We start from the raw sequence: 26,551 nt of genomic DNA on the forward strand, positions 1-26,551 counted from the left end.
AAGCCATTTAGATGGGGCCTCAGACTGAATGAGGAACAGGTTATTGGGAATGGAGAAAAGGCAATCCTGTATAAAGTGGCAAAGAACTTGGCTAATTGTGTTTGTGAGCAAGTCTTTTGTAAAAGGAAGACCTTCCAGGTGATGAAAATGAATATTTACTTGTATATTAGATCTTTTGACTATGGCTAAAATTAGGAATTCAGTAAATACACTTAGTTTGATAATACTGTTTCTTGAATGTAGAATATATGTAGAAATACATTTATCACAGTAAAAGCACAAAAAAGAAAAGTGGGAAATTTTTAATTGTTTTCTGGCTGTTTTATTTATTTATTTATTTATTTATTTATTTATTTATTATAAATTTATTTTTTACTGGTGTTCAATTTGCCAATATACAGAATAACACCCAGTGCTCATCCCATCAAGTGCCCCCCTCAGTGCCCATCACCCATTCACCCCCACCCCCCGCCCTCCTCCCCTTCCACCAACCCTAGGAAAGAAGTTATAAACTGTTTTAAGGTTTTTGTCATGTCTGGCATTGGTGACAGTTATAATTTAAGGCAGACCCGAACGCAAGTTGTAAATTCTAGAGTAACTATTAAAATGCTTTAAAAAAAAAAAAAAAGACTATCATTGAAGACATAAATCCATTGGGAAACACAGTATGTTCATCAATTAGAAATCTTGATATTGGTAAGATGAAAATTTCCCCCAAATTGACCTACAGACTTAATTCCAACCAAAATCCCAGCAGCTTTTTAACTGACCAGCTGATGCTAAAGTATATATATGGTAATAGGGAGGCAAAAAAGAATCAAAGACATATCTGATGAAGAACAAAGCTGAAGGACATACACCAACAAATATCGACTTATTTATTTAATTTTATTATTTTTTTTAAAAGATTTATTTATATTTGCACATGAGAGAGCATATGCAGGGGAGCAGGGGAGGACTCTGAACAGATTCCCCATGGAGTACAGAACCCAACTCAGGGCTCCATCTCTTGACCCTGAGATCTTGACCTGTGCCTAAATCAAGAGTGAGATGCTTTACTGACTAAGCCACCCAGGCTTCCCTCAAGATTTATTTTAAAGAAAATTAAATAGTGAAGTACTGGTGCAAGGAGAGGAAAATAGAACAATACAACAGAATAGAGAGTTCAGAAAGGAGACCCATTCAAATCTGATCACCAGAATCTTGGTAGTTATTCCTATAGCACAGGAAGGAAAGGGTGATTTATTTTTTTCGACAAGCTTACTATAATGACTTGTTGGTACTCCATACAAACATAACTTTATCTAATACCATATACCAAAAAAAATTATATGGATTATAAAATTAATTTAAGCCAATTATGTTTGTAGAAGATAGATGGAATATTTTCTTAACATTGGGCTAGCTAAAGGTTTTTTGAATAGGCTAAAAAAACATTAAAGACATTAATCATAAAGGACCTGGCCAATAAATTGTATTCTGTTAAAATGAAATTACTGTTTCTCAAAGACACTATTAAGAAAGTGAGAATGTGGAACAACAAATTGAGGAAGATATCTTTCATAGGTATGTAAGAAAAAAAACTCATATCCATCCCTGTATCTTCATATATATAAACTCCTATCAATCAATCAATAAAAACATCAACAACCTAATTTTTGAAATGGAATAAAAGGCTACAAATGGCAAGTTAGCAAAGGAGATCTAAATTGCCAATAAGCATATGAAATTGTATTCAGTATCAGGCATCAGTAGACATAGATAGGTTGATAACACATGTACTAGTGGGATGCCTGGGTGGCTTATTGGTTAAGCATCTGCCTTTGGCTCAGGGTATGATCCTGGAGTCCCATATCAGGCTCCCTGCATGAAGCCTGCTTTTCCCTCTGCTTATGTCTCTGCCTCTCTCTCTCTCTGTCTCTCATGAATAAATGAATAAAATCTTAAACACACACACACACACACACACACACACACATACTCATGTACTAATTAAAAGCTAACTATCTGGAAAGTTTAGGAAAAAATATATTCCTTAGGATGAATTTGGTAAACATGTTTTATTTTTAGGTATTTTCTGAATGTACAGTTTAAATTGAACAAAAGGAGACAATCCTGGGTTTTAACTTTACAAACATAAATTAAGATTACTGAAGAAATGCTATTCCAAATATAAAACTGTCCTTATGTCTATATTTTCTTAGTATTTTTAAGATAAGAAAAATACCTACAACAATATGAGACTAGCCAGGTAAGGGAAGTACCGAGGGTACAGTAATAAGTATGTTTTATGTTGCAAATTTTAAAACAAATTAAGGCCAAATAAAAGACAGTCTTGGCAGTTTTAAACAATGTTGTTGATAGAACACTACTTCTCTGCATGGTAGCAGGCCACTTATACTGATCTTCTTTGGGATGCCACCGCTGGGTGCAACCCATTTTGAAAGGAAAATTGGGATAATAAATATAGGATAAGTCCACATGAATTAAACTAACAGATCTAAATAAAATTATTTATTTTATTTTATTTGCATGAAACAATGAAAATGATTACTTTGAAGAAGCCTACTATAACTCCAAATTGATTATTTTTCTTTAACCACAATCATATGTGTCAGAAATACAGACTTTCCAACTTATATCATCAAAATCCATGAGTGTAACAGTTGAGTAACTAAAAATTCAATCTATAATTATTTCATAGTGGTTTGTTGGCCTGTTTGTTTACTTTTCACTGGAAATATCTTAACTATGGGAGAAGTCATGAGAATAACTGTTGAACATACGCTGGTTTAGAGTGAATTTATATTTACTTATGTTCAAAATGTTTTTGAGCTTAAAGTCCACTCACTCCATTAGAAGAAAAAACTATACTTGAAAGAGTTAAGAAAATATAATTCATCAATCATACATGCATATGCATTAACCTGACAAATTCATAATATTACTCAGTCTTCTGAAACTTTAGTAATGAAAATTTCAAAAACTTTGAATGCATGAATTGCAAATGTGTGTGTGTGTGTGTGTGTGTGTGTGCGCGCGTGTTGTATACTGAAAGAGATGACTTGAAGGCTTCATACTGCAAATAGTTTTAGTCATCTATTAGAAATCTATTTAGCAATAAGACTTAGTTGTTAATACATATATTAAAATGTTAAATTCTATATATACATTATTAATATCCACTGTTTTTTGTAATCCTTGTTAATACTATGCCTGATGTAAAATGCATTTTATATCAGATCAACATATAAACCCATAAGGAATTTTATAGTCTGATTCAGAAACTACTCACTCTGGCTTCACCTTTTAAAAACACTGTTTTGCTGCCAAGGAATATAGTAAATTACAATATTATTGAAGTATAAGGATAATTAATTCATTGGACAATTTCATAAGTTATTTTTTCTTAGCAATTTTTTAAATAAGAATTTTCTGTTTTGATTTAATTGAGGAAGCATCATATTTGCTTCATGAGGGCAAAAGCTAAGATAAATGAATAATTTATTTGTAAATATTATGATATGATGCTTTCCAATGATTTTACATTAGTTAATTCTATACCTCTAATGCTGCCTTTTTATTTTTTGCCTTTTTGTTTGTTTTGTTCACTGAGGTAAATGTCAACAATGTATTAAAATAATTACCATGGAAAGAATCATATTTCCAACCAGTGGAAACGCCTGGATTATCATGCACTATAATTCATTTTCATGAATACAATTACACTTCAAATAGGTAGAGTATCTCCATCAGACAAAAAGTTTTCTAGTTAAATCACAAGAACAGCTACAGAATGTTGACATCTAGTACAGATCTTGAACAGTTAAAAAAATATCAGACCAAGAATTTCTGGTGGAGGACAGAAAAACATTTACAATCCAAGAGACCTGAAGAATCAACCACAAGGAACTATTTTCACCAGCCCCTGACACAAATTAAAAAGTAGTGAAAATCAAACCTGGGGGTGGGGGTGAGAAGTGAGGCAAACCAAGGCTATCAAATTCAAAGAACTGGAAATGAAAAGTCTATTGCCAGTTTCATTAATCTGCTGAAACACACTAATCATTATATGAGTGATACTATTTCAGTTAAGAGTAGGTCAGTGTATACATTATTGGAATTGACTTCAGGGAATCATACAGAAACATGAAAACATAAAATTGGTGGAAAAGTTGAAAAATGCCAGCTACTGAGTGATGGATCCAAGGATCGACAACAACAGTACATGACAGAAAAGAGAATCTTGACACCAAATCCACTTAATTTTATCCATTTATATGTTATTTTTCTAAACCTGTTATGTCTATTTTTTAAACCTCTACTTTTTTTTTCTTATGATTTATTAATTTTAGAGAGAGTCGGGGGTAGGCAGAAGGAGAAGGAGAGAGAAACCCAAGCACACTCTATGCTGAGCATGGAGCCTGACACAGGGCTCAATCTCACAACCTTGAGATCATGATCTGCACAGAAACCAAGAGTTGGATATATAACCCACTGGGCCACCCAGGCACCCCTAAAACTCTACTTTTAAGTGTGCAATTGATATTTTTTTCAGACAAGTCTTACTCTATTTTGTCTTTCTATTCATTTTTATGCAATGATGTGGAAATGCTGAAGTTTCAAGCCGATGGCCAAGAAAGAATTCTTCAAATGCTTTTTGTGTGAAAAAGGTGGTTTTATTAAAGCATGGGGACAGGACCTGTGGGCAGAAAGGGCTGAGCTGGGATTGTGAGGAACAACTAATTATATACTGTGGAGTTGGGGAGGTAAAGACAAGGAAATTTTCCAAAAGAATTTTCATATGCTAAAGAATGCTCACGGGATCTTGGAAGCCTCGCTATTGTCCAGCAAAGGCTGTCTTCCCTCTAGCAAAGCATAACATTAAGAGAGTTGGGAATGTCCTAGAGGAATGTCATACCCTATCCTACTCACGTGTTTGTCAATGGGCTGCAGGTTACAAGGATATTTAATTTTATTTACATTTCTCTTGCCTTTGTTCCCCACATCAGGTAATGTCCATTTTCCTGTCCAATTATTATTTTCTCTGTCTCTGGAACTGTTTCAACTACAATCAGTGTCTGTTGGAGACATGTTGAGGAAACTCATGAATCACAGGAATAGCTGACTTCTCAGGGGCCCCAAAACTCTGACATTCTAGGAAACACAGATTATAGTATGTCTACAATACTGATTTCCTGGGGAGAAGCTTTTATTAGTAAAAACAGATGTAAATACTTACTTCAGGTGAATTAAGGGGCTAAGAATAGCAAACAACCAAAGGAATGAGGTTATTGGTGGGTAGAAAAATATAAATCTGCTCATTTGTGGATAACATACCATCAAATAAATTTATATTTCACTGCAATGACTTTCTGAACAATAAGTAGTAGCAATTAAAAGTAAGGTCTCCGCATCGAAAGTGACTCTTGGTGGTGATCCCTAATGTCTACAGCCAGGAGTCAAAATGCAAGTCAAAAGCTATTTGTGGGTCAATTTAGTACATTTTTAGCAATAATTTAAAAAATCAAAGGATAAAAGCAAACAGTATAAAAGAATTGAATCACATATAATTAGGGTAAATTCTGCTTTGTGAGACAAATTTTGCATATGTGTATTTGTATTGCAGATATATATATATGTATATTTATATTTACATACCATTACATTATATATGGCATTCTCAATGTGAGTCATAGTCTCAGTATTTGAAAGCAATTGTGTTAATCTATGCATAATTGTTTTGAGGATAATATGGCTCAATCAATATTAAATAAATTTAAGAATTATTTTAACAACAATATTTATAATGTATTGACATAAACCAAAATGGCATAGGAAAGCCAACCAGGTAGGTGTTGTAGTTATGTAAACACAGCAAATAGATGAAATTATACAAAAGTTATTTTAAGGAGAGAAGAAGCAGTTTTAAGGCTGGAGGAAGAAAGAATGAAGTAAACTGTTTAGCTAATTCAGAAGAATTGGAAATGTGACGATGGTATTGAAGATAATACAGATATATAAAAGTGCTGCTATTGTAATGAAAAAGTAAATTCTCAAAATGTATTTTTGTAAATCACATAAGAAGATGACAATTAAAATGCAAAATCAGAAGACTCCTGCCAAAGTATTCCAAATCTCTAGAGATGCAGCCCAGGAATATGTATTTTTAATGGACACCTCAAATGATCCTTATGCACACCAAAATTTAAGAACAGTTTCTTAATATTCTAACTTAAAAAAATCTTTCACAACTCTTTGAAAATTTCACTGAGAAAATGAATAAACTATGTGCCACCTCACAATTTTCTTACAAAACCTGTTATGTCTTCAGCATTGCAAGGAAAAAAGTAAAATGACATTAAATGAATTCTGATGAAATTCTGAAGATTATAATAAGCATACATTTGTATCAAATGTATCTGGTATTGGAATTTTTATGAGTACATAGGACAACATTATGTTCCCGAATTCTAATGCCGTAGAGTAAGAATAGGATATGATAGAAAATTAATTCCAGCAATTGTCAAATCTTATGCTTCTTCTAAAGTACGTACTTTGATGTTTACATATTGGGATGCAAGAAGAACTATGGAAGTATTGAGAGCCACTTGGTATTTCAAAAGAGAATTAAACATCATCTAGTTAAAAGTTCCGGTTGATTATTTGTAGGCAATGCACTGCAATTAGCATTTAAATAATTCAATGTTAGAAACCATTTTCTCTGAGATTAACAATGATTCATTCCTACATGCTGTGTTTTTAATCAAAGAGGTGAAAGGTATAGAGCATGGGACAGGAACAAAGATGTCTAGTTACAAACTCACTCTTGCAATTTGCTAGTAATGTGCTTGCCTGCATGTTTAAAAGGAACTCAGATGTGGTGTGATGCCTATTCAGACTTTAATGAGAATGTAAATGAAGGATTATTGGTTTCACCAGCAGATGATATTTCTTTAGAAATATTGCCTGAACTTTATTATTTTCCAACTTTCAAAAAAATCTGTACAATAATGCACCTCATTAATGATATTGTCATTGTCATTTAGGAAATATGTGGAGACCTGCAAAGTCATTATTAATTATAGCCACATGCGTCAGAGCAGAAACACTCAAATTCATCACTGTATTTCTTAATTAGCTGAAAAATCAGTCCCATTTTGTCAGATTTCCCTGAAAATAACCCTATTTTTTTATTAAGGATCAATTACTTTTTTTTCAAAATGGACACTGATCAAAAGAATCATCACTTTTGAATCACTTTTCAACACAAGCTGCTCAATTTATTCCAGCCCAAATTGTCTCATCCAAAAGAACATGGTAAATACTACAAAAGCAAGGAGTTTCTCCCCCCCACACTCTGTCTCTATTAAAATGGTCTGATTGCCCCTTGTCCATTTCTAAATGATAGATAATATCCTCTCCTTTTCTGCTTTTCTTGTCTATTATGTCCTTTATAGAAAACCTAAAATGAGGCATTTCCTGCAAGCCTGCAGAGAGAGAAGACTGAATAGGAAGCTGAAAGGGAGTATAGAGACCAGGATAAAAGGCAGTTATTAAATTTGTGAACTCTATCAGAAGACAAGAAAATAAACTGTACCACTGGCTGGAAGGGTAGTGAAGTATGACATTTCATTTTTATGCAGGTCTCAGCATGATAGAAGTAACACATTGGAGAACACTGTAAAAAAGCAGTTAGTGCATTCATTGAATGCCAGCATGGCTCCTCTGCTGTTCTTTGGTCGATCCCTTTCTGTGTCTTTGTGGAAGAGTAGTTCAGAGATTCATATATATGAGATCAGATTCACCATCAACCCTTTGTGAATTTTTATGATGAGAGGCCCAAAGCACATTCTATATAACTCCATGAGATTCAGATCCAGGTGTGCTTTATAGTCTCCCCATTTTTCTTCTTCAATGTCTGAATGAAGTCTCAGTCTCTCTCTCTCTCTCTCTCTCTCTCCCTCCCTCTCTCCCACCCTCTATCTCACAAACACAACCTCATAGAATTGGGGGTGTATATAATGTTCTTATGTTAAGAATTCTTAGACATTTAATGGATATTTAATTTTTTACTTTGGTTCATAAAAATAGTATTGAAACTGAATATTTCTCATTCTCTCTATTCTTTTAGATGTCACATAAACAGATACTAGACAAGTAAGAAAGTGTGTTATCTCTTTTACTTACATATTTATAACGTTATAAAAATTGTTCAATGAATTTTTTTTTATTTATCCTTTTTTCTTTTTACAAATCTGACTTGTAGTCTCCACCTCTACTAGGATAAAATCTCGAATAGGACTTACTGCTTTTTAGATACTATTTGGTGAGGGAGCAGAAGGCAAGTGAGGGCAAACCACAAGCTAACACCATGCAAACCCCCCGCACTGTCCCCCAGGTGCCATATGTGTGATTCCTCAAGCCCTCCTGGCTTCCCTAAAACTATATATGAGAAGGAAAAAAAAAAAACCAAATAGTTAACTAATAGACATCATGATCCTGCAGGACATTTGTAGATGTCTTAGCGATTTATAAGAAAAAAAGCATTCTTAATGATAGCCTAACTTCCAGAGCCCCACAGACTCAATTTCCTGAAGCCCTAACATTACCCTCCCTTCCACAGATATGTGGGAACCAAAGGCAGAGGGGAATGTAAATGAAATTACATTTCTTTATAACCTGCAATCTATTGACAAATACTAGAATTAGGCAGAGTATAACATTTCTCCAGGAAACTTGCAACTATCTTAAAGTTAATGCCTTACTAGAGGGGAGAGAAAATCAAAAAACAACAAAACAAAACAAAACAAAACAAACAAAACAAAACAAAACATAAAAAAGCCACCTTAGCTAAACAAGACCCAGGCCCCCAGGATCCTTTGAGTCTTCTTCAGCATATGAAAATCCTTTTGGAAATCTCCCTTTTTCCTTACCTCAGCTCCCAAGTACATAATTATATAATCAGTCACTCCTCACAACCCCAGAGCAGCAGCTCTTTCTGCCCATGGGTCCTATTCCCCATGCTTTAATAAAACCGCTTTTTGCACTAAAGACATCTCAAGAATTCTTCCTTGGCCATTGGCTCCAGGCCCTGGCACCCCCCTCCAAACCACATCACTATTCAATCACAAAAATTGCCTCAGGTTAGTGAATGAAAAGCCTTGCCCTGTGTAATTTTAAAACTCAAAAGACATGAAAATTTCAAACTTTTTCCCTTCTGCTGCTCATGCCTAATGTGAGGCTGAAGGCCTAATGTGGAGAAGAGGAGCTTGATAGGCTGCTTATTATGGTCTAACTCCACCACTCCAGACCACCCCAGTCTCTCGGCCCCTCTTGGATAGATTCAGAAAGGAACAGAAAAAGGTCTCCCAGCCTGGGTGTTGGTGTCCTGGAAGTGCCAGATGTTTGCTTGCTGAGTCTTACTCTGGCATCTTTTCTGTGTATAGATTCTTGAAGCTCCGAGACCTCCAACTATAGTAATTTCGTACTCGCTCTAGCTCCCTGCTTTCCAAGACTGTCTTATCCTGGACGTTTAACAATTCACCATTTCACTGAGATCACCTTGCCCTCCAGGTATCACCCTGGATAGAATTCCTTTTAAAATCTCCAGGCAGGGATCCCTGGGTAGCGCAGCGGTTTGGCGCCTGCCTGTGGCCCAGGGCGCGATCCTGGAGACGCGGGATCGAATCCCACGTCGGGCTCCCGGTGCATGGAGCCTGCTTCTAAAAAGTCTCCTGGCAGATCCACATCCAGTTCTTGGCACATGGACAGGTTGAACTAGGGAAGTGCTGACTTCTAGCAGTGGCTTTTCTTTTCTTTTCTTTTCTTTTCTTTTCTTTTTCTTTTCTTTTCTTTTCTTTTCTTTTCTTTTCTTTCTTTTCTTTTCTTTCTTTTCTTTCTTTTCTTCTTTTCTTTTCTTTTCTTTTCTTTTCTTTTCTTTTCTTTTTGTTTCTCTCTCTCTCCTTTTATTTTTTTTTTCCATCTCAAGCCATTAGAGCCATAGTTGTTTATATTTAGACCTGTCCCTGAATGTCTAGGATAGCTCATATATTCCATAAACGTCAACTAGCACCAGCCAATATCTCCTAATTTTGCCTTAAAGATATCTTCATTTGGTTTGTGAAAAAGAGAAGGTAAACCTCTTTTCTCCTAACTTCTAAGGAAAACACCACACATACCACTAGCTCACTCCAAAACTCCCACTCTTTAATTTTTCATCACTCTATAGATGTCTCAATCGTCTTAAAAAGCCCTGGAGAGAAAGGTGAGTTCAGGTTTATAACGCTGATTTTAGCTCAGTTACATCATAGATGCCAAACTTTGTATTTGGAAGCTATTGCTTCGTTATTACTTTTTAGTGCCTTTGAAAAATCTCACACAAGAAAAAATGCCTTATTTAATATTCGTACGGCAAATACAGCTATAATATGTCACACTAGCTCACATTCACAGATGTTAGAGTTGTTTGTGGTCACTTCAACCTTGGTCACCTCATTGTTTCTTAGCAGTGGTCCTTAACTCTGCTTGTACATTTAAATTATCTGGGAACTCCTTTTTATAAAAAAAAAATATTTATTTATTAATGAAAGACACAGAGAGAGAGAGAGGCTGAAACACAAGCAGAGGGAGAAGTGGGCTCCATGCAGGGAGCCCAATGTGAGACTGGATCCAGGGACTCCAGGATCATGCCCTGGGCAGAAGGCAGGTTCTAAACTGCTAAGCCACCCAGGTATCCCTATCTGGGAACTCTTAAAACACTTATACACTCAAGCCCCACCTTTTTTTTTTTTTTTTTTTAATTTTCTGATCTTTTTAAAAATTGAAGTATAGTTAATGCTATGTTAGTTTTAGCTGTACAACATAGTGTTTCAATAACTATGTGTTATGCTATGTGCATCACAAGTGTAGCCCACCATCTGTAACTATAAAATGTTACTATACCGTAGCCCCTACGCTGTACCTTTCATCCTTGTGATTTCATCATTCCATAACTGAAAACCAGAACATCTCACTCCCCTTCTCCCATTCTGCCCACCCCCAGCCCCTCCCCTCTGACCATCACCGGTCTGTTTTCTGTATTTGTGTATTTGTGGTTCTGTTTCTGCTTTTTTTGTGTTTCTTTTGTTTTTAGATTCCATGTATAAGTAAAATCATACGGGTTTGCTTTTCTCTGTCTGTCTGACCTATTTCATTTAGCAAAACATCTTCTAGGTCCATCCATGTTGTCATAAATGGCAAGATCTTTTTTATAGCTGAATATTCCATCATATATATATATATCATATACATATCACATATATACCACATATAATATATATGTGTATATATATATATACATACACATATATATATATGATTTCACATCTTCTTTATCCATTCATCTATCAATGGACACTTAGGTTCCTTCCATAACTTGGCTATTGCAAATAATGTTGTACTAAACATAGAGGTGTATACATCTTGTTTTTCTTTAATTTTGGTTTCTTCAGGTAAATACCCAGTAGCAGAATTACTGTATCATATGGTATTTCAATTTCTTTATTTTTCATACTGTTTTCCATAGTGATTGCATCAATTTACATTACCATCAACGAAGCATGAGGGTTCTTTTTCACCACATCCTTGACGATATTTGTTTTTTCTTATCTTTTTGATACTAGCCATTCTGATAGGTGGAAGTTGATCTCTCATTATGGTTTTGATTTGCATTTCTCTGATGATTAGTGATGTTGAGCATCTTTCGATGTGTCTGTTAGGCCCCACTTCTAAGATACTGATTCAATTGGTTGGTTTGTTGTTTGATTTTGTTTTGCAACATTAAATAGTTTGTTTGCTAATTTATTTTTCAAGTTTTCATTATTAAAACTTTCAAACATGCACCCATGAGTAAATAGGATAGTACAATAAACCTCAGGACCCTTCTACAGCAGCCATTAATTTAATATATGGCCATATTTATTTCATCTTTGTATCTTTCTTCCTCTCCGCTCAAGCACACACACACTTGCTGGGTAATTTTAAAGCAAATCTTGGAAATGACATAATTCATAAATAATTTGATACATATTGCTAAACCAAGACACATTTAAAAACAGTACCCTAATAACAGTATCATACCTAGATTTTTAACAATACTGTTTTTAATAGCATCAAATATCCTGTCAAGTTCCCAGAGCCTCGATTTACTTAGAAATGCAAAAGTTTCTCAAATCATAGATCAAACATGTTTCAAACACTGCACACATTTTAAAACTCTTAATAAGAGATTTGCTTCCTTTTTATTTTTATTTGTCTTATGGAATACCCCATATTCACATGTTCCTGATTGTATAATTGTGGTATCACTTAACATTTTCTTCTACCTTGTTTCTATAAACTGACTTATCAGGAAACTATATCATATTTTATTTTTTGGCAAAAATACTCCATAGATGCTTTTATGGTTTTTATATTGCAACACTATAGCTAGCGGAAGCCTCTTCACAGTGGCATCTGTCTCCTTATGGCACAACACTAGCAGTGTTTAATAGCGTCTTTGGTTTCTAGTTTCTAGAACAAGAAGTTCTAATTTCATATTGTACATGTCCAACTATTTCTCTAAGGAGACTTATTTCTTTTTTTGGATAAAGAAGTAGTAATTAGAGATTATAAAATAAGCACTAAAGGTACTTATTGCTACAAGGTTAGTAGCACCTTTAAAAGAAACAGAGGGAAGAATTACCAATTTTTTGAAAGAGAAAAATGCTGCATGAGTGCATAACAATATATCTAAATCAAAGTTAAGATTATAGTGTTATATTTAAATAATTTAATTAAAATATATTAAAATTTAGCTTTATGCTTATAAATCTTTGTTTTGACAATGTTAGCATAATCATTCACTGTAGAAGGAGTACATGTGTGTGAATGTGTGTATTTACATATATAAACATTTTTTTCTTGTATATATATCCTATCAGGGTTCTCAAGAGAAATAGAACCATTGGGATAAATATACAGATATATCTATGAGATTTATGAATGCAATTGACTTACATAGTACTGGAAACTGAGAAGTCCCATGATCTTCCATCTGTAAGCTATACAACCAGAAAAACCAGTGATGTAATTCAATACTAGTCCCTAAAATTTATGGACCTGATAGTTTAAGTCCTGTCTGAGTCCAAAAGTCCAAGAACTAGAAGTACTGATGCCAGAGGGCAGAAAGTGGATGTCCCAGCTCAAGTACAGATAGTAAATTTGCTCTTCCTCTGCCTTTTTTTTCCATTCAGGAGAACTCAACAGATTGGATGATACCCACCACATTAGGGAGGACCATCAGCTTTACTCAGTTCACTAATTCAAATCCTAATCTTTCCGAGAAACGCCCTCACAGACATGCCCAGAAGTAATATTTGACAGCTATCTTAATTCCTTAGCCCAGTCAAATTGACACATAAAATTAACCATATACAATTAATCAATATATAGTAATACATATATAATATACTACAAATACAGTGGTTATCTACTATATGTTATGTACATGCATGCATTAATGAAGATTACAAATATCAGTATTATTATTAAAGCATGAGTTCTGAATACAGGCTAAGATTATTTGCAGTTGTTAATTTTCCCTAGGATATATCTCACCAGGCATATTCAATTAAATTCTGTATTTTAAAGAAACAGAAAATAATTCTCCATGTAGTTAAGCTACTATCTCAATACCCAGAGTTATTTTCTTTTTCATTTTGTCTCAGGATTTTTTTAATATGTAGAACTTTTACACGATCTTAAGTTCAGTATTACACAAATACATTCAGAAGGTCTAGATTCCAAAATATCCCCTCCAGGCTCTTCCCTCCACTCCCTTACTTAACTACTTTTATTAATGTTCTTCATCTTTCAATTGAGTTATTTGGGTTTATAAACAAATACATATATATTTTTTCATTCCATTAATTTCCTACTAAATATATTATATTGTTTACATTTTTTGGAACAGTGTACCCTGGAGATTAACCCAAAGCAAGAGATTGTCCCTTTTAAAGGTGGCACTATGGTGTCTGTGTATAATAATTTCTTTTTTTTTTAATAAATTAATTTTTATTGGTGTTCAATTTACCAACATACAGAAAAACACCCAGTGCTCATCCCGTCAAGTGTCCCCCTCAGTGCCCGTCACCCATTCTCCCCCACCCCCCGCCCTCCTCCCCTTCCACCCCCCCTATTTCGTTTCCCAGATTTAGGAGTTTTTATGTTCTGTCTCCCTTCCTGATATTTCCCACACATTTCTTCTCCCTTCCCTTATATTCCCTTTCACTATTATTTATATTCCCCAAATGAATGAGAACATACACTGTTTGTCCTTCTCCGATTGACTTACTGCACTCAGCATAATACCCTCCAGTTCCATCCACGTCGAAGCAAATGGTGGGCATTTGTCATTTCTAATGACTGAGTAATATTCCATTGTATACATAAACCACATCTTCCTTATCCAATAATTTCTTGTACATTCCATTATTGATGATATTTGGGTTCTTTTTGTCTTTTGCTATTTTAAATAACACCGTAATTAATAGCCTTTAGCTTAATGGTCAGTTTAAATTTTTGCAATGTGTCTTGGAATTAATTCCTAGACATAGGATTACTGGGTTAAAAGGTGAATACGGGTGTAATTTTGTAAGAGATAGCCAAATTCACTACCATAGACTGTGCTAACATTTTGTATTACAACCAATATGTTTCCCATTAGCTCATGAAGAATGTTGTTAAATAACAAATGCCTCAATGGGTGAGATGTAGTATTTCATGTAATATTAAGGTACACTTTTCCTAATTATAAATGAGAACAGTTTCTATTTATATCTTATCCATTTTCTATAAGTGATGGTCTTTTTTGTGTGTGTGTGATGGTCTTTTTTATATCATTTTCAGAACTCTTTAAGTACATTTATCATATTAACTCTGTGATGTCATTGCCATTTCCCCTCAGTATTACATTTGTTTACTTTTATTTGCTGTGTGTCTATATGTAATTTTTGTTTATTTCTATTTAGTCATGTACATTAGTCTTTTGTTGTATTACTCCTGAATTTGAGCCTTATTTGAGCACATTTCCCCACAGCCATTTTGTAAAAAACTGCCCAAATTTTTCTAGTAATCATAAATTGTTACTTTTATCTGTATATTTCTAACTTACTTATAAATTATCTATTTTCTTGAATGTGGTATCTGAACCAGGTCACATTTTAATTTTTCCATAAGACCTCTTAAAACATCTTTCATTTCCCATTTTTTTTAGAGATCTATTTTTTTATTTGAGAGATAAAGAGCATACATGTGCAGGAAGTGGGAGGGGCAGAGGGAGAACAAGAATCCCAAGCAGACTCCCCTCTGAGTGCAGAGCCCCACACAGGGCTTGATCTCATGACCCTGATATCATGACCTGAGCCAAAATCAGGAGTTGGACACTTAACTGACTGAGTGATCTCAGGTGCCTCTATTTTCCACTAATTTGCTACCTTTTCATATGTAAAATGTTTACTTCAATCTATTTTTGAGTATTCTATTGTTACCCATTTGATATATTAATGAATTAATTTTGATTAAGGGGACTTTATAAAATATTTTAATATCTGTTATATCTATCATTATTCAAGCACAGCATAGGTTTTTTTCACTTTTTAATTCCAGTTTTATGTCTTTTAGGAGTGTTTTATAGTTTTTCCTCATATATATTTTAGACACTCTAGTTGAGTCTGTCAGGCATAAATATTTTAAAGTGCTCTCTGAATGACTCTGATTTTATAGTCCAGGTAGAGATGTACTCACCAGTCAACAGAGTTCTTTTGCTGAATTTGTGCTTAATGTTGAGGTATGTAGTAAATATTAAAGTCTAATGTGAATTGGGGCACCTGAATGGCTCAGTGGTTGAGCATCTGCCTTGGGCTCAGGGCATGATCCCGGAGTCCCAGGATCGAGTCCCACATCGAGCTCCTTGCATGGAGACTGCTTCTCCTGTCTCTGCCTCTCTCTGTCTCTTCTGAATAAATAAATAAAATATATTTTTTAAAATTTTTATTTACTTATGATAGTCACACACAGAGAGAGAGGCAGAGACACAGGCAGAGGGAGAAGCAGGCTCCATGCACCGGGAGCCTGACGTGGGATTTGATCCCAGGTCTCCAGGACTGCACCCTGGGCCAAAGGCAGGCACTAAACCACTGCGCCACCCAGGGATCCCTAAATAAAATATTTTTTAAAAATAGTCTAATGTGAGTTAAAAGTGTAAAATTAGTGGAACTGCTACAAGTGATAATATGAAGAAGTATAAAATTTTAATAAAGAAAACAATTAACTAAATCACGAAATTCGACCTTTGCTTTTAGCAAGATGGTAAACCACAAGTTCAGAAAACAATGAAAAGTCTGATAGTATCCACTAGATTACGTTCATTATTAAGGCAGTCTGGGTCTCATTTATTGGTACAGTACTTGGCACAAATAGGCATTCAATAAATTTTTAAAAATCATACAGTATATGCAGATGTTGTACCTACATGACCAACATTAATCATCAAGTAAGGTAGAAAACTGATTGATAAAATTGAAAAGAAAGAAACAAAGTTTTTGAGCTTATAACTATAGGGAAAGTCTCCTATCCTACAATCTATAAGCTTTAAGGTGGTCAAATGAAAGGACAGAATAGGGACCCCAAGAGTCATGAAAATAATATCATAATATTTTGTCAGAAGCCAAGAGTGGTCCTATATAGCTTATGAAATTGAAAAGAGAAGTAAAGAGTTTGACTTTTCCATTGATCACAGAATTCTTGTTTCTATTAAAAATATATATATAAATAAAACATATGGCAACATGTTTCTGTTCTAACTTCCATTGCTGTTATACTCTTCTATAATTTGGCTTAGATGATACTCTAAATAACAGAAAACTGAGTTTAATACAGCATTAATTTGACCTAATAAGATTTTTCTTATCATATGATACAGCATGAAGAAGCAATGATGTAGCAAATAATTACTTACCAACAGTTATGCTAGGCTCTGAGGGTCCAAAGATGAATAAAATGAAAATCCCCTAAGAAGATCATAGTCTAGTGTCAAGGCAGGCATATTTTTTCTGCAGATTTATTTTTAATAACATGAAACACTCTTATCCCCCTAGCCCCAATAAATTCACTAAAAGGAAAGCTGTCTTCATTAAAAATATCAATGTTTACATAATTCCTCATTAATGCTTCACAAATAATGGAGAGAATTAATGGTGTGTTTTTCTGCATATTTCAATTGTGAATGATAATCACACAAAACAAAGCAAACCAAAATAAACAAACAAAAGCAGCCAGTATGAAAAGTATGGATGAAATCAATTCACAGTTTGATAGCACTAGCTTTCCCTGCAGTCTTTTTGCATGTACTATAATATATTTATGGTAAGCACTTGTGATAACGCCAGCAAAATTTTTCCATCTTACTGCATGCTTAATTTCATCTAACTTGTTTTATGGCAGTGTGCTGAAACACGGAGCGAAGCTCTGTTTAAACCATTTGTCTCTGTTTCTCTTTGCAGAATGCCAACAGATTTGTTTAAACCAAAACAAAATGCATAAACAATCACGTCTTCTTTAAGCTAACTATACAACCTAAATTCTAAAACTTATTTTTATAATATGCTGAAATTTAGTGATTAAAATTCTGATTCTGGTCCTAGGAACTTTTTTTTGTTCCTTTTTTCTCAAGGTGAAGGATGCAAACTCATTTATTTTTCTTTAGGTTCCTGTGCTGCATATTATTTTGGTTTTACAAATTACACAATGCAAATGACCATTTTATTGAAGATAGACTAATTTCAACTCAATAGCCAGTTTAATGTAACATTTTTATCCTTTTGTGGAATATCAGACCCAAAATGTGGTGAAAGATCCCTGATATATTTTTCAATTTTGAGAGTACCTGTAAAATTTTGCCTGCTTGAATTGCTAACATCAAGTTATTTCCCTCAATATTTGGTTGAGTCTAATCCCTTTCACATGTGGTTTGCTGACAAGCAGTGTCAGCCTAAGAAATGCAGAATCTCAGACCCCTCCATAACTACAGAATCAGAAACTGAAGGTCCTGAGATAACTAATATGCACATGTAAGTGAGAGAAGCGGGATCTTACTAAGAACAAGGTGATAAAGGAGATATACACAAAGCATTTATTCCTATATTAGTTCTTATTGGTATTAGGTGAGGATGGAAAGGACTGGATAATTGTTGCTTTTGCTTAAGAGAAAGAGTTCATAGAATCTTATATTATTCGGGCTTTAAAAAGACCTTAGATATTATATAATTAGTAATTCTATTTTTACATGAGAACACTAAAGATAGATTGTTTTGTCACTTACTGTTATTGTTATTGGTATCTTGAGAAAACATAATGCTTTCTTACATATACTAATGTATATGGATTCATGTCAAAATTGTAAAAACATGTATTTCTATATTGGTGTTATTATTTTTTCCAGAAAGTTTTTTTTTTTAATATTTTTATTTATTTATTCATGAGACAGACAGAGAGAGAGAGAGAGAGAGAGAGAGAGAGGCAGAGGGAGAAGTGGGCTCCATGCAGGGAGCCTGACGTGAGACTCGATCCCAGGTCTCCAGGATCAGGCCCTGGGCTGAAGGCGGCACTAAACTGCTGAGCCACCTGGGCTGCCCTCCAGAAAGGTTTTTAAAGAATCTATAATGATACACAAAATATAACATGATACATAAAATTAAAAGAAATAACAAAAAAGAATATAATGCCATAGAAGTACAGGATAAATATAGCTAAGAAAAAAGAATGCTAAATTTAGGTTTAAGATTTTTAGTTTCGGGATCCCTGGGTGGCGCAGCGGTTTGGCGCCTGCCTTTGGCCCAGGGCGCTATCCTGGAGACCCGGGATCGAATCCCACGTCGGGCTCCCGGTGCATGGAGCCTGCTACTCCCTCTGCCTATGTCTCTTTCTCTCTCTGTGACTATCATAAATTAAAAAAAAAAAAAAAAAAAAAAGATTTTTAGTTTCAAAGAAACAAAAGGAACCTGATTAGACAAGTTTACTGCAAAGATAAGATCAAAGCAAACAATTTACTAATGAGAAGTATATTATTCTTTGCACAAATTACAGACAAATTTCTCTGCTGTATAATAAACATCTTCAAATTATTCTTAAAAGAGACATAGGTAGAATGAGTTTCTTGAGACTATTTTTTTCTTATAATGGCACTTAATATCAATTGACAGTATCATGTAGAATTACATTTAGGGTAAACAATTCTGATAGTGGGCCAGTGAGATCTGAATAACCAGGCTTTGCTGATCTGACTGAACCAATGAGTAAGTAAATGTCTACTATAGAATGTTTTATGGAAATTACTTTCTCTAAAGATTGTTTGAATATAACTATTGTTTTTGTCGCCTCAAGCACAACTGGTGTGCATAAAAGTTTTGCTTGCATACTTGCTCACTCAATTCCTGAGAGTTGCAGGGAAGAATAGATATTTCTGACAACAAATCTTGCTACATACCCTAAAAGAGGTAACAGAAACGTAAGATACTTATCCTCTCCAGTGATCTAAATCACAACAGTTCCAGTAGACATTTACTCACCTATTCTCTACATTCCTCTATTATAAATAGTATAATTACACGATAATATTTTTCACCTGTAAAGGCAGAATCAGTTCTATCTATGCATAATAGATAGTAGGTCTCATTGTATTGGCTGTGGTTCCACTGGACTCTCCCAAGATCCATGTGTGTCCTCACCCAGGACCTGGACTGAAATAGCAACCAGTCTCTAGGCACACCAGCCTCCTGAAGGGGGAGGAGAGCACAAGAGAACCAGAGGGATCACACAGTCATATTTAAAGCATCTACTCTGGGATCCCTGGGTGGCGCAGCGGTTTGGCGCCTGTCTTTGGCCCAGGGCGCGATCCTGGAGACCCAGGATCGAATCCCACATCGGGCTCCTGGTGCATGGAGCCTGCTTCTCCCTCTGCCTGTGTCTCTGCCTCTCTCTGTGTGTGTGACTATCATAAATAAATAAAAATTAAAAAAAAAAAAAAAAGAATTCAGATCTTAAAAAAAAAAAAAAACAAAGCATCTACTCTGATGGAGCAATGCTGTTCTGTGACTGTCTTACTGTCCAATGTGTGCCATCTAGCCAAGCCTAAAGTCAATGAGACAGGCACTCCCAAACCTATAAGATGAATTGTAAGTAGGTAAAACATATCTCTACCTAACTTCTATGTTACTTGTATGTAACAGAGTAAAATATATTCTATTCAAAAGAGAGAAATACTTAAGGGAAGTTCAGCAAGCCCTGGTTGGGAGTCAGGAAACATGGGTGTGAACTCTAATCTGGGAGTTATTCAAAGTATCTGAAGCTTGGATATCCCTCTATAAAATGAAGATAATATTCATCGTATGAATGCTTATGATGACAGTAAGCCACTGATTTTTGTTCCCCTTCTTAACTTCATTCAAAAGTGATTAAAAGGTCTGAGACTAAATTCATTGTTTGAGGCTCATTTTAAGTACATCATGAAGGAAAGCAATGCTTTTTCAAAGATGTGCCAAATTGTAAAGGGACATACTCTGTGAACACTTATGGTGCTCACTTTCTCAGTCACGCCAACCAATCACTGGTTGTTGTTATCGCCGAAATTTGACTAGTGAATATTAATTTCCCAATGTAAATCTGTGATTATTTTGAAACCGATTGGAGAGTTTTGGAGTTTTATACTAAAAAAATTACAAAACTGGTAGAATCTTCTTGGTTAGGGGATTTCTTAGAAGATTAAAAAACATTTTCTATGTCTTTCAAATATTCAATTGTAGATTTCATAATATGGTGACATCCGGATATTTGCTTGGGCTATACTAACATATAATAATAGAGCTATTTCCAAAATGTTTCTAAGATGTCTTCTCTGTAATATAAGGGTTATTCTTTGAACAAAAAAAACTTATAGTCTCTTTTGTTATCACACTTATCTTTTGTTATCACACTTATACTGTAGAGCAGTTGTAAGTTTTACATTTTTTAACGTCGTGTTGCACTCTCACTGTTTATACCATATAGGGCTAACCAAGAGTTCTTTCTAGGGATAGTAGTGTTCAGGTACTCTCTTGTCAGTTTCCTTTTGATTGCATTGTTAGTATTTTCTCTAATCCATGTTTTTGTGCAGAGTTTCTTTTTACGCTACTTTCCTATTTGGCAATGTTTAGTTAAAAATAGATAGTATGGGGGGGATCCCTAGGTGGCGCAGCGGTTTGGCGCCTGCCTTTGGCCCAGGGCACGATCCTGGAGACGCGGGATCGAATCCCACGTCGGGCTCCCGGTGCATGGAGCCTGCTTCTCCCTCGGCCTCTCTCTCTCTCTCTCTCTCTGTGTGACTATCATAAATTTAAAAAAAATTTTAAAAAAATTAAAAAAAATACATAGTAGGGGGAATCCCTGGGTAGCTCAGTGGTTTACGCCTGCCTTCGGCCCAGGGCGTGATCCTGGAGTCCCGGGATCAAGTCCTATATCCGGCTACCTGCGTGGAGCCTACTTCTTCCTCTGCCTGTGTCTCTGCCTCTCTCTCTCTCTCTCTCTCTCTGTCTCTCATGAATAAATAAATAAAATATTTTTAAAAATACATAATATAATTCATGACTCTATATAGAATATACAATATATATGTATATTTCATATCTCATAGATGTTTGCAGAAACTTTATTTAGATATTTGGGAATCAGAGGGTTTGTCATATGTAATATAAGAAGGGTGTGGTTATCACCCCCTGTCCTTGTTCAGGCTGCACAACAAGATATTATAGACTGGGTGGCTTAAACAACAGATACTTATTCTTGGAGTTCTGGAGACTGGGAAGTCCCAAGGTCAAGGTATTGGCTAATTAGTTCCCAGTGAGGGCTCTCCTTCTAGTGGAGGTAGACTCCTAGCCTACCATGGTGGAAAAAGAGACTCTCTCTCTTGTTTTTTTTCTTATAAGGGCAGTAATCCCACGTATGAGGACTCCAATCCTATGACCTAATTATCTCCCAAAGGTGTCATCTCCAAATACCACTACTTTGGGGTTTATATCAACGTATGAATGGCACTGATATTCAGTCCATACCACCTTCATATTAAATATAAGTAAAGCTTATTTTTAAAATTTTAATTATACATACACAAATAGATTGTCCAACTGTATCTTTCTCTTTTGTATTATATTATGGTCTTCTAAAGTGCATGTAGGAGACAAGTACTTTAAATACAACTGCAAAGTGCTATGAGAAAAACAAAGTGCAAAGACAGTCAACAGTGGGACGATGATCTGGAGACTGCTCCATCCCAAGAGCCTGGTAATGAAGCAGAATTTAGTTTGTCCCAGTCTCTTGTTACGCAAGAATTTCACAGATGTATTGATTGCCCAATTCTCAGGTGGACTTCTACACACTTAAATAAACTGTAAAGTAAATCAGCATCTCTTTAAAAATTTATGTTAGTCAAGTGAACAAATTTCATTTCAAAAATCATTGTTTTCTGTTTTTATAAAAGTTTTATTGAGATAAAATACTAATCCATAAAATACACCCATTTAAAGTATACAATTCAGTGGTTTATAGTAACACAGAGATATGCAATCACCAGCACTATCTACTTTTTGAACATTTTCAGCACTAAAATGGAACTCCATATTCATTTGCAATCACTTTCCATTATCCCTTCTCCCAGAACTTGACTAGTGCTTTTTTTTGTCTATTAACGATCTATTCTTACATTTATTGTTTTGCCTATTTTAGATATGTTATCAATGGGATCATACATGTATTTTTTTGAATTTGGCTTCTTTCCCATAGCATAATGTTTTCAAGGCTCATTTATGTTGTAGCGAATTTTGTTAATACATTCCCTTTTTTGTTGAATCGTATCCCATTGTATGGAAACACTGCATTTTTAATCTATTCATCAATTCATGGAAATTTGGGATTTTCACACTTTTTTGCTACTATTAATAAAGATGTTGTGAACATCTGTGTACCAGTTTGAGTAGATTCATGTCTTTAGATCTCTTGTATATAATCCTAGGAGTATCACTGTTGGGTTTTATGATAACTCTATGTGTAACTTTCTGAGAAATTGCCAAGTTGTTTTCCAAAGTGGCTGCATCATTTTACATTCTCACCAATTATTTATGAAGGTGAAGGTTTCTCCGTATCCTTGCTAACACTTGTTATTGTCCAACTTTTTTTTATTATAGAAATCCTAGTGGGTTTGAATTGTATCTCATTATGGTTTTGTTTTGCATGTCCCTAATGAATGACTAATGATGTTGAGCATCTGTTCATGGGCTCATTGGCCATTTGTATATCTTTGGAGAAATATCTGTTCGAATCTCTGCCCATTTTTAATAATCAGCTATAAAACTTTTTATATATTCTAGAAACAAGTTATTTGTATATATGATTTGCAAATATTGTCTCTGAATAATTGGATTGTCTTTTCGCTTTATTGGTATTATCTTTTAAAGCACAAAGATTTTTAACTTTGATGATGTTCGACTTATCTTTTTTTTCTGCTGCTGCTTTTGCTTTTGGTATCATATCTAAGAAACCATTGCCTAATCTAATGTCTCAAAGATTTATTCCTATGGTTTCTTCTAAGGTTTTTATAGTTTTATATATTAAATATGGGTCTGTGATTCATTTTGAGTTATATTTTACATCTGTGAGTTGGGATTTTGGTTTCATTCTTTTGCATGTAGATATCCAGTTGTCCCAGCATTGTTTGTTGAAAATACTTTCCCTCATTAAATTGTTTTGACTTCCTGTCTAAAACCAATTGACCGTAAATATAAAGGTTTATTTCTCAAATTTCTATCCATTATTATTACTTTGTATGTCTATCCTTAGGCAAATACCTGATGGCCTTGATTACTGTAGCTTAGTAGAAAGTTTGAAATCACAAAGGATGAGTTCTCAACTTTGTTCTTTTTCAAAATAATTTTCACTATTTGGAGTTCCTTGAATTTTTATATTAAGGCTAGAAGATTTCTGTCAAAAAAATGCAGCTGGGCTTTGGATAGAGATAATGTTGACTCTGTAGATTTATTTGGGGAGTATTGCCATCTTAATAATATCAAGTCTTCCAGTCTATGAAAAAAAAAAAAAGATCTTTTCCATTTTTAGGTCTTCTTTAATTTCTTTCCACATTGGTAAAAATTGTCAAAATTCAAATACTTTCTATATTGACTTATATAATATAAAATTGTATTTAAAGGCTTTGGCAAGCACACTAGTGCTCTTCCTCATGGGATATTACCTTTTAGAACATTATGTATTTTTAGGAACTTAATTTAGAAGACCATTTTAAAATCATGTTGATTGTATTTCTCTTCATTAACAATAGAAATATATAAAAACTCAATTTTTTTCATGGTTAAATGCTCATGGTTCAGAACTCTTGATGAGGAAAGCTCCAAATTGATATATTACTACTTAAAAATCTGTTATAAATAATATTTAAGAGTAACTTTAGGGATGTCTGAGTAGCTCAATGGTTGGCTATCTGCCTTTGGCTTAGGTGGTGATACTGGGATCCTGGGATTGATTCCCACATCAGGCTTCCCACAGGGGCCTTCTTTTCCCTATACCTACCTCTCTGACTTTTTCTCTGTCTCTCATGAATAAATAAATAAAATCTTTTAAAAAATTAATTTTATAGTGCTTTTAAAAAGAGGACTATAGGGCAAGAAATCACATGTCTGATATTTTAAATGATTATTTGAGTTACATTTTGCAGAATTTTAAATCTTCAAACTCAATCAAAACATACTCAAATACAAATAATGTTTGAAATACTAATACTTTTTCAGTAAATAAAGTGAACATGACCCAGATAATTTAGAACACTCCACTAATAGTAGGAGGAGAAGGAAGAATTGGCAATCGGATTAATTTATCCTTTGCAGTATTATGGTTACTCTGCACTACTATCCTGCATTGTTTCTAAAATCTGGAAACTTTACAGTATGACTGCCTTCTTTAGCAGATATACATATGAGACCCAGCTAAATTTAAATTTCAGATAAATGAGGAATAAGTTTTTAGTATAATTGTGTACTATTTCATGGGACAAAATTACACTAAAAAACATGTGTTATATATTGAAATCCAAATATAACTGATCATTCTGTATATTATCTGGCAGTCCTATATACAGTTTGTCAAATCTGTGCTCCAAGATAGACTTGATTGGTAACTAGATAGATTTTTAAAAACTCAATAAATCAAGATTGTTTTTTTAATAATGCACACTGACCTCCATTTATTAATTTTAAGACACATAAAGAAGTTTGTGAATTCCTACAGACTAAGATACTATCTGCATAGTTCCCCTTGGAAAATATTTCATAAGAGAAACTATAAAATCATTTTCAATTCAAAGATGATTTAATGCTTTGAAATACCAAATGAAATTTGGCACTTACAAGACATTCTTTCTTAGTTAATTCTACATTTTAGTCAATTTTACTTCACAATTTTCTTTATCTTCATTTAGCTGAAAGATACATGTACTCCTCCCCCCATTAAATAGTGATGAGGAAATTGAAACTCAGATAATTCCTCAAAGCCTTATAGTTGGTAATACCACAATTAACTACTGATCTGTCTTATTTTATATCCTATATTCTTCCCTTACATACTCTTTATGTTTTAAATGTTTGCATATGGCTACCTACGTTATTTAAATGTTATAAATATTCACCATGTCCTTCATTTTATGCATGCACACTTGCACTTCAAGATATTAAGTATCTAAAACTAAAATATATTAACATTAAAGGTTTTTTTGTTAGTAAGTCCTGAAAAATTCTATAGATACTTTATATTTAGCTGATAATGATTCATTCAGTATTATGTAGGAGGAACACTAAAGAACAAACTTGCCTTGTTTATTATTTTAACCCTTGTAGAGACATTTCAAAGGAAGAACTTTCATTATTTGTTCTGTAATATGCAGTTATTCCTTGACATAAAAACATCTTAAATGATGCCAGATCACTAATTAAAGTAAAACCTCTTATTTTACTGTATTTGGTGTGTTGATGTCCAGTATTGCTCCAAGGTAAAAGAAGCATTTATATTCAGGACAGTTTATAGATCCCAGCTCTCTGGTACATAGCAAAGTGAAATATAAGTGCTGCTTGTCATATATTGGATACAGGGTTAAGTTTCACTAGGATGACACAAACTGCTTTTCTAACATAATTCCTCTGCAGTGATTTAACTGACCAAAAATATCAATAAATCATAAATGAAATTTTGCCTTAGGCTGAATATAGTTTAATCATATTTTTGCCTGAAAAAAATCTTACTTATAAGATTCGGGGTTATCTACTATGCATATATTATTAGAAAGCATCACCTACTAACCTTCACAAATCTATGATACATCTTCGAAGTGTCAAAGTGGAAAATGAAGGCTTTTATGATCTCTTTAAGAAATTGGCAAGTAACC

The sequence above is a fragment of the Vulpes lagopus genome, chromosome 6 (assembly GCF_018345385.1).
Source record: "Vulpes lagopus strain Blue_001 chromosome 6, ASM1834538v1, whole genome shotgun sequence".
Classification (NCBI taxonomy): Eukaryota; Metazoa; Chordata; class Mammalia; order Carnivora; family Canidae; genus Vulpes; species Vulpes lagopus.